Raw genomic sequence first — 13,747 nt, 5'->3', positions numbered from 1 at the left:
CTGTACCTGTCAGTTACTGGTGTGTCAGTGTTCTTTCCCTCTACCTGCCAGCTTCAGGGAAGTTAGTGAAATTTTGTTCTGTACCTGTCTATTTCTGGTATGTGAGTGGGATTTTGTCCTGTACCTGTCAGTTTCTGGTATGTGAGTGGGATTTTGTCCTGTACCTGTCAGTTTCTGGTATGTGAGTGTGGTGTTGTCCTATACCTGTCATTTTCTAGTATGTGAGTGGGGTTTTGTCCAGTACATGTCAGTTTCTAGTATGTGAGTGGGGTTTTGTCCAGTACCTGTCAGTTTCTGGTATGTGAGTGGTATTTTGCCCTGTACTTGTCAGTTTCTGGTATGTGAGTGTGGTTATTTCCTGTACCTGTCAGTTTCTGGTACGTGAGTGTGGTATTGTCCTGTACCTGTTGGAAAGTGTGAGGTTATGCACTTCGGCAGAAAAATCAAAGAGCAAGTTATTATCTAAATGGAGAGAAACTGCAAAGTGCTACAGTACAAAGTGATCTGGGGGTTCTGGTGCATGAAACACAATAATTAGTATGCAGGTGCAGCAGGTGATCAGGAAGGCCAATGGAATCTTGGCTTTTAATGCAAGGGGGATGGAGTATAAAAACAGGGAAGTCTTGCTGCAGTTATACAGGGCATTGGTGAGGCCACACCTGAAATACTGCGTGCAGTTTTGATTTCCATATTTAAGAAAAGTTATACTTGCTCTCGAGGCGGTTCAGAGAAGGTTCACTCAGTTGATTCCGGAGATGAGGGGGTTGACGTATGAGGAAAGGTTGAGTAGGTTGGGACTCTACTCATTGGAGTTCAGAAGAATGAGAGATGATCTTATCGAAACATATAAGATTGTGAGTGGCCTTGATCGGGTGGATGCGGGGAGGATGTTTCCACTGACGGGTGAGACTAGAACTAGGGGGCATAATCTAGGAATAAGGGGCTGCGCATTCAAAACTGAGACGAGGACAAACTTCTTCACTCCGAGGGTAGTAAATCTATGGAATTTGCTACCCCAGAGAGCTGTGGAAGCTGCAACATTGAATAAATTTAAAATGGAGATAGACAGTTTCCTAGCACATAAGGGAATTAGGGGTTACGGGGAGAGGGCAGGGAAGTGGACGTGAGTCTAGATTCGGATCAGCCATGATCCTATTGAATGGGGGAGCAGGCCCGAGTGGCCGTATGGCCTACTCCTGCTCCTACTTCTTATGTTCTTATGTACCTGTCAGTTTCTGGTTTGTGAGTGTGGTTATATCAAGTACCTGTCAGTTTCTGGTTTGTGAGTGTGGTTATATCCTGTACCTCTCAATTTCTGGTAAGTGAGTGTGTTTTATCCTGTGCCTGTCAGCTTCTGGTATGTGATTTGGGTTATGACCTGTACCTGTCAGTTTCTGGTATGTGAGTGTGATTTTACGCTGTACCTGTCAGTTTCTGGTATCTGAGTGGGGTTTTGTTCTGTTCCTGTCAATTTCTGCTATGTGAATTGTGTTCTGTCCTGTACCTGTCAGTTTCTGGTATCTGTGTGGATTTTGTTCTGTACCTGTCTGATTATTGTATGTTTGTGCGGGTTTTGTGCTGTAGCTCTCAGTTTGTGTTATATGAGTAAAGGTTTTATTCAGCACAGCACCAGCCAGTTCCTGGTAAGGGAGTGTAGATTTTAGTCATTATCTGTCACTCTCTGGGATATCAGTGTGAGTGTTATCCCATTTCTGCTCATCTCTTGGATGTGCGTGAGATTATTACTCTCTATCTGTCAGACTCTGGGATGTGAGTGTGGTTTTATTCTCTATCTGTCAGTTTCTGGTATGTGTGTGTGGGTTTTTTATGTATCTGTCAATCTCTATTACAAGAATGTGGATTTTACTCTGTGTCTGTCAGTCACTGCTGTGTGAGGTTGTGTTTGACTCTACAGCTTTCAATCTCTGGGATGTGAGAGAAGATTTATTTCTGTTAATATAGTCTCTGGAATGTGCATGCGGATTTTCCTCTGTAACTGTCAGATTCTGTCAGAATTTGTGTTTTATTCAAGTGTGTGAGTGTGGATTTCACTCTGGATCTGTCATTAACCGGGATGCAAGTGTGGGTTTTATCTGTACCTTTCAGTTTCTGGTGAATGACTGGATTTCACTCTCTACCTGTCTGTATCTGGTATGTGAGTGTAAGTTTCTGTTTATCTGTCTCTGTGTAGTCTGGGAGTGTGGATTTTACTCTGTGACCATCTACCTCTGTTGTGGGAGTGTGGGTTTTCCTCTGCATCTGTCAGTCATCAATCTGTTACTGGAAGTGATTATGTTTCATTCTCAATCTGTCGTTCTGTGAGTGATAATGTACTTACTGTGTGTGAGAAGGAGCTGCCTGCAATGCTCCTTTTGTTCAGGTTGGAGCAATTATCTCATTTATTCTGCCTCACTGAAGTATCTTGCTACGAGAATAATAATATGAGAACAATATTAGTTATAAGTTATGGACAGCTGCGGGTAGAATATAAAAGTGATGTTATAATTAATGTGTCTATTTATAATAAAGTAAAGTACCTGGAGAGAAGAAACCGTGATACTAACAGTGTCATTGTCTGACCTCACTGCAGTACAGCGGCACTCAGATTCTCTACACCAGCTGTGTAGGACGGTTCTATAGTAAGTTATCAGCATCCAGACACAACCCAAAGCCAGCACCGGACCATGAATGGGACCACCCTATTGGCACAGTCCAGGTTTTTATCTCCCATTCCCATGGAACTACCTGTACATTTCAAGGATGGCTTACTGGAATATAACCACAGGTACCTGGGCTGTACAAAAATTGTTTTTAATCTATCGAAAACGAGTTGAGGGCCTGAGTAGTTAACAGAATGTCTCAGAACTCGAGAATGGCCTCTCCCTTCCCCCACTCACTCCATGATCCGGAACTACTTCCTGTTCCACTCTGCCTCTTTCAATCAGTTTCCCGACTGCTGCTGAATTTATCCTGAACCAAAACCATTCTGCGGACACAGACCCAATGTGATGTGCTGTTGTTTGCTCCCTTATTCCCTGATGTGTTCAACGATCATCAGCCGAGCACAGAGGAAACGGCCCCCGCTGGCAGAGCTGGGGGAGGGGAGCCCGCATGGTGCTTCCTGTCGCTTTAAACACTGTGCGGGGAGAGGGGGAGGAGCAGACTTCTGTTTCGAGCGCAAGCGCAGTGTTTGCGTTTCTTTCGTGTAGAATTAAAATATTTCGCTGTGTGAGAAACGCCCTGCTCCTTGTGAGATCCCCAAGTGGATTATTCCCGCAGGATTTGTAAATTGTCCAATTAAGAAACGCCTATCCAGTCTCCCCTTGAAAACATTGCGTGTCTCCGCTTTCACCACTTCTGTCGGCTGCGAGTTCCAGATTATCACCAATCACTGTGTAAAAAAGTTTTTGGTCACATCCCCCCTGTATCTCTTCTCCAAAACCTTAAATCTTAAATCTGTCTCCCCTAGTCCTTGTATCATCAACTAGTGGGAACAGCCTTTCCCCGTCTAGCCTGTCATAACTCATCATAATCTTGTACACCTCCATCAAATCACACCACATCCACCTTTGCTCTAATGAAAACAAATCCAGCTTCTCCAACCTGTCCTTGTAGCTAAGATCCGCGATCCCCGGAACCATTCTGGTAAATCTCCTCTGCACCCTCTCAAGGGCCTTCACAATCTTCCTAAAGTGCGGTGACCAGAACTGGATGCAGTCCTCCAGTTGTGGACTAACCAGTGTTTTATAAAGGTTCAGCATAACTTCTCTACTATTGTACTCAATACCTCTATATATGAAGCCCAAGATCCCATATGCATTGCTAACCACTCTCTCAAAATGTCCCCCCACCTTCAGAGGGACCAATGCACATTAACTCCCAGGTCCCTCTGACCCTGCACACTCTTTAAAACTGTCTCATTAAGTGTATATTGCCTCTCTCTATTCCTGCTCCCAAAATGCCTCACCTCCCACTTCTCTGTATTAAATTCTTTCAGTTTCTGGTATGTGAGAGTGGATTTTACCCTATACCTGTGAGTTTCTGGTATGTGAGTATGGATTTCACTCTGTACCTGTCAGTCTCTGTTATGTGAGTGTGGATTTTACCCTATACCTGTGAGTTTCTGGTATGTGAGTATGGATTTCACTCTGTACCTGTCAGTTTCTGGTATGTGAGTGTGGATTTTACCCTATACCTGTGAGTTTCTGGTATGTGAGTGTGGATTTCACTCTGTACCTGTCAGTCTCTGTTATGTGAGTGTGGATTTTACCCTATACCTGTGAGTTTCTGGTATGTGAGTGTGGATTTCACTCTGTACCTGTCAGTCTCTGGTATGTGAGTGTGGATTTTACCCTATACCTGTGAGTTTCTGGTATGTGAGTGTGGATTTCACTCTGTACCTGTCAGTTTCTGTTATGTGAGTGTGGATTTTACCCTATACCTGTGAGTTTCTGGTATGTGAGTATGGATTTTACTCTGTACCTGTCTGTTTCTGGTATGGAGTGTGGATTTTACCCTATACCTGTGAGTTTCTGGTATGTGAGTGTGGATTTCACTCTGTACCTGTCAGTTTCTGTTATGTGAGTGTGGATTTTACCCTATACCTGTGAGTTTCTGGTATGTGAGTATGGATTTCACTCTGTACCTGTCAGTTTCTGGTATGTGAGTGTGGATTTTACCCTATACCTGTGAGTTTCTGGTATGTGAGTATGGATTTCACTCTGTACCTGTCAGTTTCTGTTATGTGAGTGTGGATTTTACCCTATACCTGTGAGTTTCTGGTATGTGAGTATGGATTTCACTCTGTACCTGTCAGTCTCTGGTATGTGAGTGTGGATTTTACCCTATACCTGTGAGTTTCTGGTATGTGAGTGTGGATTTCACTCTGTACCTGTCAGTTTCTGTTATGTGAGTATGGATTTTACCCTATACCTGTGAGTTTCTGGTATGTGAGTATGGATTTCACTCTGTACCTGTCAGTCTCTGGTATGTGAGTGTGGATTTTACCCTATACCTGTGAGTTTCTGGTATGTGAGTATGGATTTCACTCTGTACCTGTCAGTTTCTGTTATGGGAGTGTGGATTTTACCCTATACCTGTGAGTTTCTGGTATGTGAGTGTGGATTTCACTCTGTACCTGTCAGTTTCTGTTATGTGAGTGTGGATTTTACCCTATACCTGTGAGTTTCTGGTATGTGAGTATGGATTTCACTCTGTACCTGTCAATTTCTGTTATGTGAGTGTGGATTTTACCCTATACCTGTGAGTTTCTGGTATGTGAGTATGGATTTCACTCTGTACCTGTCAGTCTCTTGTATGTGAGTGTGGTTTTCCTCTGTATCGTTCATGCTCTGGGATGTGAGTAGTACAACTTTCATTTCCTCGTATTTGAGGGGGACTTTATACTTTACCTATCAGTTTCTGGCGTGTTAGCCTTGGTTTTGCACTGCATCTGTCAATTTATGTTCTGTGAGTGTGGGTTTTAATCAGTACCTCTCAGTTTCTGCTATGTGAGTGTTCGTTTGACACTGTATCTGTCAGTGTCTTTTATGTGAGAGTTGATTTTACTCGACAGTTGCCACTCTCTGGGATGGGAGTGCGGGTTTGACTCTGTATCTGTCAGTTTCTGATTTGTGAGTTTGGTTTTTTTTTCTGTACCTGTCAGTTTCAAGTACGTGAATGTGGGTTTAATTCTGTATCTATCAGTTTCTCCTATGGAAGAGCTTGTAAATGTTTACACCTGCCTGTATTTTTTATATGAGCGTGGGTTTTACACTGTATCTGTCATTTTCTAGTACGGGAATGTGTGTATAATTCAGTGTCTGCTAGTTTCTGGTATTTGTGAGTGAGTGTTACTCTCTAACTGTCAGTTTCCAATATGGGAATGTGTGTTTTATTCAGTATCTGCTAGTTTCTGGTATTTGTGAGTGAGTGTTACTCTCTAACTGTCAGTTTCCAATATGGGAATGTGTGTTTTATTCAGTATCTGCCAGTTTCTGGTATTTGTGAGTGAGTGTTACTCTCTAACTGTCAGTTTCCAATATGGGAATGTGTGTTTTATTCAGTATCTGCTAGTTTCTGGTATTTGTGAGTGAGTGTTACTCTCTAACTGTCAGTTTCCAATATGGGAATGTGTGTTTTATTCAGTATCTGCCAGTTTCTGGTATTTGTGAGTGAGTGTTACTCTCTAACTGTCAGTTTCCAGTATGTGATTGTGGATTCTAATAAGAACCTGCCAGTTTCTTGTACAGAAATGTGGATTTTAGTCATATCTGCCGGTCACTGTTATGTGAGTGTATGTTTTACTCTGTTGGCCGGTGCAGACACGATGGGCCGAAATGGCCTCCTTCCGTGCTGTAACTCTCTATGATTCTATACAGCCAGCAGCGGGCATTGAATCCATATCAGTGTCTCTCTGTTCGTGTGTGTAAGGGAGAGAAAATGGATCTGCCTGTCAGTGCGATATGTTTGGACATTGAAACAACATCTATTCCACTGCTGCAAGTGACTGTGGGATTTATAATGAAACTCTAGGAATTAGGATTACTGTGGGACTGACTGCTTCTGCTGCCTGTGATAATAGGATTGAGGCCAGTTCTGTGTCTCTGCGCTCTGTGAGTGATAATGTACTTACTGTGTGTGAGAAGGAGCTGCCTGCACTGTTCCTTGTGTTCCGGGTGGAGGAAAGATTACGTTTATTCTGGCTCATTGAAGTATTTTGATACGAGATTAATAAGAGAACAATATTTGTTGTAATATATGGACAGGTGCTGGTAGAATATAAAAATAAAGTTATAATTAACATGTATGTTTATAATAAATAAAATATCTGTAGAGGGGCAACCGCGATACAAAGAGTGTCATTGTCTGACCTCACTGCAGTACAGCGGCACTCAGATTCTCCACACCAGTTGTGTAGGACGGTTCTATATTAAGTTATCAGCATCCAGACACAACCCAAACCCAGCACTGGACCATGAATGGGACCATCCGATTGGCACAGTCCAGGTTTATATCTCCCATTCCCAAGGGACGAAATATAAATTTCAGGAACGCTTCTTGGAATATAACCACAGGCACCTGGTCTGTACAAACAATTGTTTTCAGTCTATTGAAAGTGAGTTGAGGGCCTGTGTATTTAACAGACTGCCACAGAGCCCGGGTCCTGATGTATCTGGGGGAGCGACAATGTAACTCGCGATCACCAGCAACACGGTTCTGGAGAAGTCAACGCACCGGAACAAAATAACGATGTTTTGAAATGTCTCCTTTCACACTTCTCTCCTGCTGCCTGCAATGGAAGCTCTTTGTGAAACTGCCCACATCCTGACATTCAGGCTGTGTTTCCACTGTTCGCTGTCCGAGAACAACAAACACGGTGAGACTGGAACTGAATCAGCAACATTCACTCCTGCTTTGGGTGAAGGAAGCAGCAATGATTTGAAAGAGCGAGGTGATTTTATTCAATGTTACCTAACTCAGTACAAACACAGCCGGAGATTGCCCTCTCCCTTCTCCCACTCACTACATGTTCCGGAACTAGTTCCTGCTCCACTAAGCCTCTTTCAAACAGTCCCCGGCTGCTGCTGAACTTACCCCGACTCAATGCCCATCTGTGGACACAGTCCCAGTGGGATGTGCTGCTTACTCGGGCCTGTGATATCTCCGCTCCCCGATGTGTTCAACGATCATCAGCTGAGCACAGAGGAAACGGCCCCCGCTGGCAGAGCTGGGGGAGGGGGGCTCGCAGGGGCCCTTCCTGTCGGCTGAACCACTGTGTGGGGAAAGGGGGAGGAGCTGAAGCGTGAAAGCTGGAGGCGGAGCTGAAGCTCAGAGAACGCTGTCTCTGCTCTGTCTGTCACTCTGATTCTGTCTCCTCCCAGCCTCTCTCACACTCTGCCTTTCTCAATCAGATCCGGGCTGGTTTCATGAATTCACCAGGGCGGCGAGACTTTATCATTCATTTTATATGCCTGAATAAGAATTGTCAGGTCTGTAAGTGCAAAATAAGGAAACGGACTGGGAAAAGGGCGGAGCCAAGTGCCACCGTAAAGTCCTTGGTGACAACATCCAAGGCATCACCAAACAATATTACCTAATAAAGGATATACTTGCCATGGAGGGAGTGCAGCGAAGGTTCACCAGAGTGATTCCTGGGATGGCAGGACTGTCGTGTGAGGAGAGATTGGGTCGACTAGGCCAGTATTCACTAGAGTTTAGAAGAATGAGGGGGGGTCTCATTGAAACTTATACAATTCTGACCGGGCTCGACAGACTGAATGAAGAGAGGATGTTTCCCCTGGCTGGGGGGTCTAGAATGACGGGTCATTGTCTCAGGATACGGGGTAGGACATTTAGGACTGCAATGAGGAGAAATTTCTTCACTCAGAGGGTGGTGAACCTGTTGGAATTCTCTACCACAGAAGGCTGTGGAGGCCAATTCACTGAATATATTAAAGGAGGATATAGATAGATTTCTAAACACAAAAGGCATCAAGGGGTATGGGGAGAGAACGGGAATATGGTATTGAGATAGAGGGACAGCCAGGATCACCTTGAATGGTGGAGCAGGCTCGAAGGGCCGAATGGCCTACTCCTGCTCCTATTTTTCTATGTTTCTATGTTTGCATTCAGCTTTTATATATCAGACAGGTGGTGTAACGGGGAACCGGAGCTTTCAACATCACAATAGGTTAATCGGAGCTGCTGTGACAAGAGGCCAACTTGTGAGATTATTCTCCTTCTGAAGTTTGCTTCCTGCACAGATACTGTCGGGGATTGTGGAATTCAAGGGTTTAAGTAAAGTCATTGGATGGACTGTAATGTTTCCAGTTCTAACTGTTGGAGCCCGCTATAACCTGAGGCTACTTCGGATTGGTCGATTGATTGGAATCCATTTCCTTAACAGAATTAACTGTTGGCCTCAATTGATCAATGTTATATTAAGTTTTAAACATTCCACCAAATTGAAAGACAGACTTTTATGTATAATTATTGAATTCGACAAAGACAGACATAGGTTGTGGGTGGCTCTTAAAGGAGCCGTTGTGTTATCTGGGTATTTTGTCAGTAAATTGTGGAGTTTTACTTGGAGATGGCATACTTTGCCACCCCGTGCTTGGCCATCTCCCCGGACAGCACCATACACGCAGCGGTCTGGATGTGTGGACACAATCCGCACACTCCAAACTATTCGAGGTTGGTGCCATCTCCTGGCTGAAAGCGAGTGCTGCAACAAGAGACAATTATTCAGCAGAAACCATTTTATTTCGGGGAGAAAATATGTCAGCACCGTGCTAATGTTCAGCTTAAAACCATTGCCAAGTATTTATTGGTCAAGCTGACAACTCCAAACAACCATTAAAAGCAGATGGACGCGCTCACCCGATTCTAGTGTGAACAGTGTGGTTGATCATTGATTGTGGGATAGACACTGTCTCTGTCACTCTGGTACTAGGTGCCAATGTGAGATTCACTGCTGAATATGGGATACTGTATCTGTCACTGTCTGGTACAGTGGGTCAGTGTTGGACGGACAGGGAGTATAGGAAAGGCACTGTCTCTGTCACTCTGGTACAATGTGTCATTCTGGGATTGACAAAAGTGCATATGATAGACATATGTCACTCCCTGTATTGTCAGTGTCTGATTGGCTGGTGAAAAATGAGATACTGTATCTGACACTGTCCAGTACAATGTGACATTTTTAAATGTCTGATGAGGCTACACTAGATACATTATCTGTCACTCTCTGGCACTGTGTCAGTGTGGGATTGACAGGTGAGTACAGGAAAAGCACTAGCACTCACTCACAGGTACTACATGTGAGTGAGGAATATTCATCAATACAGGATAGCTATTGTATCTGTCACTATGTGACGGTATGACAGTGTTTGATTGTCAGGTGAGTGATGGATAGATAACTTACTGGACAAAACTGTTGCAATTGAAATTCAAAGTAGAATTTAAGATTTAACATGTTAAATTAGATTTTGGATAATTGTGAGCCATAGAACAGAACAGTAAAGAGCCCTTTCACAGATACAGTGGGTGGCTCTGAAAAGAGCCTTTGTGTTATTAGATTGAATCTTGTCCGCTTTAATTGCTCTTGGAGCTGGCAGTGCTGGTTTTCTTGGGCAGCAGCACCGCCTGGATATTAGGCAGCACCCCGCCCTGAGCGATGGTCACCTTTCCCAGCAGCTTGTTGAGCTCCTCGTCGTTGCGGATGGCCAGCTGCAGGTGTCTGGGGATGATGCGGGTCTTCTTGTTGTCGCGGGCCGCGTTGCCGGCCAGCTCCAGTATTTCAGCGGTCAGATACTCGAGCACAGCAGCCATGTAGACCGGGGCTCCGGCACCCACATGCTCAGCGTAGTTGCCCTTTCGCAGGAGCCTGTGAACCCGGCCCACAGGGAACTGCAATCCGGCCCGGGATGATCGAGACTTGGCCTTGGCCCGAGCTTTACCGCCGGTTTTTCCTCTGCCAGACAATTCCACAATTCGCCCGTTCAGAGAAAGAATGAAAGTCTCCTTCCACATCTGCCCGTCTTATACCTTCTGGAGGAATGAAGAGAGCCTACTTGTGATTGGTCAATCTGTGGTGGCTTTCATTGGTGTTTTCCGGTGACCAATCACAGTCTGCTTTTCCCGCCAATGAAAAGAGAGCGAAAATAACTGTCATCAACAGGCAGACCGCCAACAATTTTTTAATTTCAAACAGCCCGCCAATATTTTCCTAGGCCAGTATACCAGCGAATTAAGTTAATAAATTCACTATTATCCAACGATTTCTGAACATTTTTAAAATGTCTTTTGTATGACATCTCCCCCTTGCAAATTCCAGGCTGTTACAATCAGGATTAATTTCGGATTCAATTTCAACTTGTCACGGGCGGGATTCAATCCCCATTGATTCTGTAACGGGACACATTCCAGCTCAATCTGTGTAAAAGTGAGATTCACAGATTATCGATCGATCCTTTGCACAGGCGCTGCTGCAGGAGTGAAACCAGAACTGGGAGTCCTGCTGTGAGAAGAGAAGAGGGACAGAGTGTTCAAACTGCCCCCATTCTGGTCTCTAAGAAACCCCATTCTGGGTTATTACACTGCAGCAAACCTCCGGTGAATAAACAGATTGACTCCCAACTGGCTTTAAAAAAAAGAAAAGGTCTTGACAGAGAACGAGGTGACTGAAATCGAGTCTCATCCCCAAAACAAATAAACGGGTCTGAGAGCAAAGTGCAACCAAGGACCGTGTTTGTAGTTTGCTGGGTGGGAAATACAACAGCGACGCTAAAGTCGATCCGGTCAATGAAACTGCTTATCTGAGAATTCAAAACTAAATCTACAGCTGGAACTTCAAACGTTCTCAAACACACTTGTTAATGAAATAATTACAGTACAAAAGGTAAATCATGCTTGACTAATCTATTGGAATTTTTTGAGGATGTAACTGGTAAAATAGATAAGGGAGAACCAGTGGATGTGGTGTATTTGGACTTTCAGAAGGCTTTCGATAAGGTCCCACATAAGAGATTAGCGTGCAAAATTAAGGCACATGGGATTGGGGGCAAGGTATTGACTTGGATCGAGAACTCGTTGGCGGACAGAAAGCAAAGAGTTGGAATAAACGGGTCGTTTTCCGAGTGACAGGCAGTGACTAATGGGGTACCGCAAGGATCGGTCCTAGGACCCCAGCTGTTCACTATATATATTAATGATCTGGACGAGGGAATTGGATGTAATATCTCCAAATTTGTAGATGACACAAAGCTGGGTGGGAGGGTAAGCTGTGAGGAGGATGTTGTGAAACTCCAGTACAATTTGGACAGATTGGGTGATTGGGCAGAAACATGGCAAATGCACTATAATGTGGATAAATGTGAGGTTATCCACTTTGGTGGCAAAAACAGGAAGGCAGATTATTATTTGAATGGCAATAGATTGGGAGAAGGGGAAGTGCAAAGAGACCTGGGTGTTCTTGTGCACCAGTCGCTGAAGGTAAGCATGCAGGTGCAGCAGGCGGTTAAGAAGGCAAATGGTATGTTGGCCTTCGTAGCAAGAGGGTTCAAGTACAGGAACAAGGATGTCTTGCTACAGTTGTACAGGGCCTTGGTGAGACCACACCTTGAGTACTGTGTGCAGTTTTGGTATCCTTACCTGAGGAAGGACGTTCTTGCCATGGAGGGAGTGCAGCGAAGATTCACCAGGCTGATACCTGGGATGGCAGGAATGACGTATGAGGAGAGATTGTGTTGATTGGGATTATACTCACTGGAGTTTAGAAGATTGAGAGGGGATCTCATTGAAACTTATAAAATTCTAACAGGACTAGACAGACTAGATTCCGGAAGGATGTTCCCAATGGCAGGGGAGTCCAGAACCAGGGGTCACAATCGAAGGATCAGGTGTGAGCCGTTTAGGACAGAGATGAGGAGGCTATTCTTCACCCAGAGAGTGGTGAACCTCTGGAATTCTCTACCACAGAATGCAGTTGAGGCCAATCCATTAAATATATTCAAGAAGGAGTTAGATATTTGTCTTAAAGCTAAAGGTTTCAAGGGATAAGGGGTGAAAGCAGGGACATGGTACTGAATTTGGATGATCAGCCATGATCTCATTAAATGGTGGAACAGGCTCGAGGGGCCGAATTGCCTACTCCTGCTCCTATCGTCTATGTTTCTATGTTTATCAATCAGTCTTTGGTATTGTGTGTGAGTGTGGGATACTTCTGTATCTGTCAGTCTCCAGTAGTGCGAGTGTGGGATTCATTCTGTATCTCTCAGTCTCTGGTAGTGTGTGTGAGTGTGGAATTCATTCTGTATCTGTCAGTCTCTGGTAGTGTGTGTGAGTGTGGGAATCATTCTGTATTTGTCAGTCTCCAGTAGTGCGAGTGTGGCATTCTGTCTGTATCTGAGAGTCTCTGGTAGTGTGTGTGTGTGGAATTCATTCTGCATCTGCAAGTCTCTGGTAGTGTGAGTGTGGGAATCATTCTGTATCTGTCAGTCTCTGGTAGTGCGAGTGTGGGATTCATTCTGTATCTCTCAGTCTCTGGTACTGTGAGTGTGGGAATCATTCTGTATCTCTCAGTCTCTGGTACTGTGCGTGAGTGTGGGAATCATTCTGTATCTCTCAGTCTCTGGTACTGTGAGTGTGGGATTCATTCTGTATCTCTCAGTCTCTGGTACTGTGAGTGTGGGATTCATTCTGTATCTCTCAGTCTCTGGTACTGTGAGTGTGGGATTCATTCTGTATCTCTCAGTCTCTGGTAGTGTGTGTGCGTGTGGGATTCATTCTGTATCTCTCAGTCTCTGGTAGTGTGTGTGAGTGTGGGATTCATTCTGTATCTCTCAGTCTCTGGTAGTGTGTGTGAGTGTGGGATTCATTCTGTATCTGTCAGTCTCTGGTACTGTGTGTGAGTGTGGGATTAATTCTGTATCTCTCAATCTCTGGTAGTGTGTGTGAGTGTGGGATTCATTCTGTATCTCTCAGTCTCTGGTAGTGTGTGTGAGTGTGGGATTCATTCTGTATCTCTCAATCTCTGGTAGTGTGTGTGAGTGTGGGATTCATTCTGTATCTCTCTGTCTCTGGTAGTGTGTGTGAGTGTGGGATTCATTCTGTATCTGTCAGTCTCCAGTAGTGTGTGTGAGTGTGGGATAGATTCTGTATCTCTCTGTCTCTGGTAGTGTGTGTGAGTGTGGGATTCATTCTGTATCTGTCAGTCTCTGGTAGTGCGAGTGTGGGATTCATG

The sequence above is a fragment of the Somniosus microcephalus genome, unplaced genomic scaffold (assembly GCF_052327205.1).
Source record: "Somniosus microcephalus isolate GS21.2 unplaced genomic scaffold, FLI_Smic_1.0 unresolved_chr5, whole genome shotgun sequence".
NCBI classification, from domain to species: domain Eukaryota; kingdom Metazoa; phylum Chordata; class Chondrichthyes; order Squaliformes; family Somniosidae; genus Somniosus; species Somniosus microcephalus.
The sequence above is the reverse complement of the archived record's forward strand: the minus strand, read 5'-3'. Positions refer to the sequence as shown.